Source organism: Diplotaxodon limnothrissa, linkage group LG2 (genome assembly GCF_057381915.1).
Source record: "Diplotaxodon limnothrissa isolate DT_005_m linkage group LG2, D_limnothrissa_male_GT1.1, whole genome shotgun sequence".
In the NCBI taxonomy this organism is placed as follows: Eukaryota; Metazoa; Chordata; class Actinopteri; order Cichliformes; family Cichlidae; genus Diplotaxodon; species Diplotaxodon limnothrissa.
This window is the reverse complement of record NC_140597.1, coordinates 37,383,704-37,389,879: the sequence shown is the minus strand read 5'-3', so window position 1 is coordinate 37,389,879 and position 6,176 is coordinate 37,383,704.

Genomic DNA, 6,176 nt, shown 5'->3' with positions numbered 1-6,176 from the left:
TGGTGGCTGCCCTTGCTAGCAAGAAAACTGTGTGTTTCTCCTCTCTGATTCTCAGCTGAAGAAGTGTTTTAGAATACATCTCTTAATGTTGAAGTAGCACATAAGCAGCATTCATGCAATCCATGTTTATTGGCTTTAGTTTCATTTATTTTTTTAGCAGAGAAACTGCTTGTTGCTTTAGCCATGATGAGAACAAGACTGACTCACAAAACAAATATTTTCAACTTCCCTCCTACACTGTCGGCAGGTTTACATGAGTGTCTTTCACTGAAATATCTACACATTGGATGTATTTGTGTACACATTAAATGTTGTGCATGAATTATAATAATACATTTATTCATATAGCACCTTCAAAAACAGAGTTTGTTTGGCTATTTTGACGCACAAGCGAAAGCAGAAAATATCAACATAAAGCAAGATCACACTAAACAGCCAAGAAAGCCAATAATATATATACTGACCAGCCACTTTTCATTTGTTAAACCTGTAGTAAATGTCAAACCTAAATATCACCCATCTCAGTAAACGTAGGCATGCAGACATGTTCAAGACTAGCCTGCCAAAGAAATTGCTGATCTGCTGGGATTTGCCCTCACAACCAGAAACCATCGTTTACTGAGAATTATCCAGGGAGCAGCAGCTCTGTGGGTGATATTGCCTTGTTGATGTCAGAGGTCAGACATTGATGTTGTTTTGAGTTGATAGGAAGGCAACAATAAATTAAATAACTACTCATTACAATCAAGATTTGTAGAAGAGCATCTCTGAATGCACAACGCATTAAGCTTTGAAGCAGACAGGCTACAGCAGCAGAAGACCACACCAGCTGCCATCCCTGTCAACTGAGAACTAGAAACTGAGGCTATAATTTACACAGGTTCACCAAAATTGCAGAATAGAAGATGTTGCCTGACAGACGATTTTCTGCCACAGTCTTTGGTGGCATCAGTATTTGGCGTTCAGGTTGGTTTAATGGTGTAGGGGAAATTTTCTTGGAACACTTTGCACCATATCAGCTGAGTTTGCCTAATTCTGTTTTGCTGACCATGTAAGCCAATTTATCGCCAGAGTTTATGCATCTTCTGATGGGTGCCTTCAGCAGGATTACAAAGCTGTCATAGTCTGGGTCGTTGTGATGTTTGGAGTGTGTTTTTACCTGCCTCTGAGTCCAGATTGAGCTGGGTTCTCCTCTCTTTGGGGCAGAGCCAGCATCCAGCTCTTGCCAAACACACCTGTGCTCCATCAAGATGCAATTAAGCGCCTCCACTTGTCACCAGATTGTCTGCTACCTTCCAGTGGTAAAGTGACTCCCTGATGTTGTTGTTATCTTGATTTTTTTCAGCACTAAGCTTATTTTCCTGTTTTCAGTATACTCCGCCCAGGAATCAAAGTAACCCTGCTCTTCTGACCCCTAGTGAACCCCTGGTGCTTCTAATCCTTTTTTCTCAATGAAGTTCTTGTACAAAGTAAAGCGAGTCTGCATTTGAGTCCCGAAATTTGGTACAGCCAGCTCGGCCCCTGACAAAAGCTCAAAACTTCTGTTTTCCTGAACATCACAATGAGTTCATTGTACTGAAATGGCCTCAAGAGTCACAAGATCTCAATCCAATAGACCACCCACTGAATGTGGTGGAATGGGAGATTCATATCATGGATGTGCAGCCAACATATCTGCAGGAACAGTGTGATACTATCATTTCAACATGGAGCAACATCTCTGAGGAATGTTCCCATCACCCTGTCAAATGCATGCTGTGAAGAATTAAGGCAGTTCTGATGGTGAAATGAGGTCCCAGCTGATAAGGTGTAGTACTAACTTTATTACTGCATTAGGTAAACCTCCATCTAAGTGCTCATCAAGTTCAGGATCACAGGCTACACAAATGCAACAGTGCTGATCACTACACAGCTGTGTTGCCCTATTAAACCGTATACCTTCAACTCATCAAGCACAGCTTTGTAACCTTGGAGCAGCTAGCTATTCATTAAAATCACAGGAACCTTTGCTTTCATATTCTCTGATGTTCCAGCCTAAGAGACACTCTGTGATCCCTTTACATTACCCAGTGTTATATCATAGGCTTTTTCTTATTCCAGCACACTGTGCTCTGAATGTCTGTCAGGTTTTGAAGTCATGTTCAAAGCTAATGGATCCCAGAGCACCATAGAGGTGTTGCATCTCAAAAATATATTCACATCAGGTAGTTATAGTGTCAGTAAATCATGGCATTGGCTTGTTAAACAATCAGTAACAGTGGGCAGTGAAGCACTATGTTATTGCGTTGTGTACTGACTACCCCCATATCTCATGAATGCCAGAGTCCTTCTGTCAACATGACAATGACAATCCTTCCAAAGGTGTGGTAATTGTTGGATGGCCAAGAAACACACGATTTTAGTTTCTCATTCAGTGAGTCAATAACGGTTTGGTTTACAGCAGTATGTTTCTGATAAACAGTCCAATGTGTGTGCTTGTCTGTGTGTTAAACTATGCAAAAATAACAGAATTGGATTTGTTGACAACCCGAGGTGATAAAAAATGTTTAAAAAGACAATGTAAAGAAACCTTTCACTCTATCAAATGAATACATTACTTTCACACTGACAGCCTGTTGAAAAAAATATATCAGCCTTCCTCATCTTGAATAGCATGCACTTGAACCTGCTGCACAGCTGGTAGAAATGACAGTCATGCCATTATTAATGGGTTTGTCTACATTTCAGTGCTAAATTATTAGAAAATTGCACATATACAAACCAATGTGTGACCCAATGACTGGGTCATTTTAACACCCTCTGTTGCAGATTTATGAGTATGCTTGGGATCATTTTCCTGTTTAATGTCCTACTTCTAGGCAAGCTTTAGCTGCTGGAAAGATGACCTCAGATTTGAATACTTTGGTATACAGATCTGTTCATGGTCAACTCAGTGAATGCAAGGTGCTGAAGTAATGTGGCTGCAAAACAAGCCAAACTCCTCTCTCCTTGGTATGAAATGTTATTGCTTCGTCTGGTTTTCATCAAACATTCAAACATCTCCACTTTGGCCTTGTTTATCCAACAGACATTGTTCTAGAGGTCTTGTTGTTTATCCAGATGCAACTTTGCCATATTTATTTTAGACAGAAGAGGCTTTCTTCTGGCAAGTCCTTCCAAAAGGCATGTCCTTACTTTCTATGGAAGCATTAATGGTGTACTGAGCAGTAAAAACTTTCTTTCTAATTAAGGCAGAAAACAGTAATTCTGTCAGGATCAGAGGGAGCGTCTGGCTTCCACTGCCTTCCTGTGTCTACCTCTGACCGCCTTCTGGGCGGAGCCCTGTTCCCTCAACTGCCCTACTTACCTCTCATCCATTGGTGACAATCAGAAAGGCTGTATTTAAGACCAGCGCAGTCTTCTATTCTCCGCCAGTTTGTCAGCTAACTCGTGGTGGTTTTCATTGCTACTTGTTTTCGTGTTCATGCTCTGTACTTACCTTGATTTCCTTGTGCCTCCAGTTTCTTCGTGATATCACTGCTTTACTCCCCTGCAGCTCAATAACCTGGTCTCCTTGGCAAGATTCTCCACACCTCTCTGCAACCCACTCACTGGAATTAAAACTGCTTTTACCTGCTTGTCCCCCTGCCTGTCATCTCTTCTGTATTATGAGGAAAACAAGGTTGGAACAAGAGTCACTCACTCACCTCTCGAATGCTCACTCGGCTGCCCTCCTCAGAGCCTCACAACCTCCGCCTGCAAGCCTGCAGAATCAGTATTCCTCTCTCCTCCCTGCATTAACTCCTCACTCTCATAACCTGACCTAGCTCTCGCTGTTCCAGTGCCTCCCCGATAGAGACTCCCCACTATGTGCCCTCATCTTGCCATTTCTAATCTGTGTTCACAACAAAGCTTGTTTAAATCTTATCGGTGTTCCACTTGGTGTCTGTATTTGGATCCACATCCATGTACCGGCCTCCAGTGACAAATTCACAATGTAAACCCATTACGATGGCATTTTCTGTGGTCATGAAGTTTACTTCATCTTCTTACAGTCTGATTTTTTACTGAAACCACAGACGTTACCTTTGATGTCGATTCAAAACAATACAGGGTTAAGGCACTTCCAGAAACAGATGCTGCATCCATCTTTTATTCATGTATCCTGAACATATTTTAGTTTGTCCTAAAGACAGACCGGAGGGACACATGTGGCCAGGCTCTGTCCAAAGGAAACATCCTCTCGACTGCAAGACCCAAGAAAGTCAATGTGCTCAACCCCTAAAAAATAATCCCCCTTTCAATTTCAGCTTTTGTGCAGCTTCATCAAATGAAACGTATGTTAATTAGTGAGCTATCCAAGTGTTGATAGGTGAATTTAGTTGGTACCTTCATTTACAAACACACCATCTGTTTCCCTGTGGCTTTAATTTGATTATATTACATAACTCACAACAAGAAAGCCAATTTATGTCTTTGCATAAATATCAAACTATCTCTTCAAAATGAAAATGAAATATTTTAAAAAAATTGAGAAGCTAGAAAGATATTCGAAGACAACCTAATGTATTGCTGCTGTAATTATTCTCCTCATACATTTCCCTGCTCCTTTTACCTTCCTCTTCTTCCTCCTCCTTTCAGCTAAGTGGTATTATCTGTTTGGCATGAGTTCAACGATTTAAGAATACCAAAGGGGTTTTTTTTGTTTGATTTTTATGGGAATCTCTGCAGAATTACAAGTAGTCTTGGTGTGCAGACACAAACACGACCGCATGTCTTTATTATCTGTCCTCAGATAAATACTGTCATGGTACGTCAGTCCTCGCCGGTCGATCTATTTTTGTTATGTTCTCTCCCAGTCCCCTGCTTCCTTCTATGTGGGTATGTGTGTGTGAGTGTGTGTGGCCTGTGTGCTGGTTTACAGGCAACACCAGGCCTAAGGAGTTCCCTCGCTGAAGCCAGCCATCTCTTCCACCAATCAAGATTCACGAGCTGCAGCTGATGATCCTCGTCAGCAGTCTAACAGAGTGGCTGGACTTCAGTTGACGCTGGAGTGACATCGTCAGCACAGCCCCGGCTCTGAGGTGTCTTTATCCCTCGTCCTGGAGAAACGTTAATCTAATCGTCACATCTTGTTTTGTTAGGAACCTGGGAAAGAAAGTTTGGCGGGAGCAGAGCACACCTGTAAATATTGTGTGTGGGATTTCACCACATACCACTGACCAAGAGCACTGCACAGGAGTCAGGAGTAACCACGAACAGAGTCACGACTTTGGAACAGTTTGCTTTTCAAGTCTCACTGTTCTTTTCACTCTTTGTGGAAAAGAAAGTGTACAGACACTTTGTATATACTTGTATCGACTTCCGCTTACTAAACAAAATCACAGTTAAAAATAAGTACCCTCTGCCCTGTTGTCCTCAGCCTTGGAGTTACTGCAGGGGACACCATTTTCACCAAACTTGAGCTTTGCAACGCGTACCATCTGGTTGCTTACCATCTGGTTGCTTACCATCTGGTTGCTTACCATCTGGTTGCGGAGGTTTTCCAGGCTCCGGTGAACGACATTTTGAGGGACTTCATGAATCACTTTGTTTTTGTTTACCTTGGCAACTTTCTGATGTTTCCGAAGACCCTGTCCGGTCATGAGAATCCTGTTTGCCTTGTTCTTCAGTGGCTACTAGAGAAACCTCTGTTTGTAAAAGGTGAGAAATGCAAGTTCCACATTTGTTGGTTTCATTGTAGAACAGGAGCAGCTCCGGGCGGAGATGGCCGAGATTAAGGCTGTGGTGGAGTGGCCCGAACCCCAGATTGCAGATTGAGTAACCACAAACTGAGCCACGACTTTTTTGAACTGTTTATTTTTTACCCTTCACTTCTCACTGTAAATAAATTCACTGCCTCTAACCAGGAAGTCCTGTGTTTGGGTCCTGTTCTTGCCTTCCACCTGACAAATACTCTCCAATCACACAGTCACAGAATATAAGCAGCTTTATCCATGTTGTTCAGTGTAAGACTGCTTCTCTCTTCTTATATACACAATAACAATATCAGTAGTGTTCAAAAATGCACAAAAGTGGGAATTTCTAACCCACAGCCACTGAATTACATCATAATACAATCAAAACTGTTGAGTCAGATGCAAGGGAAACAAAAAAAACCCCACAAAACAAACAGGTGGGTGTTTTTCATGGATGGA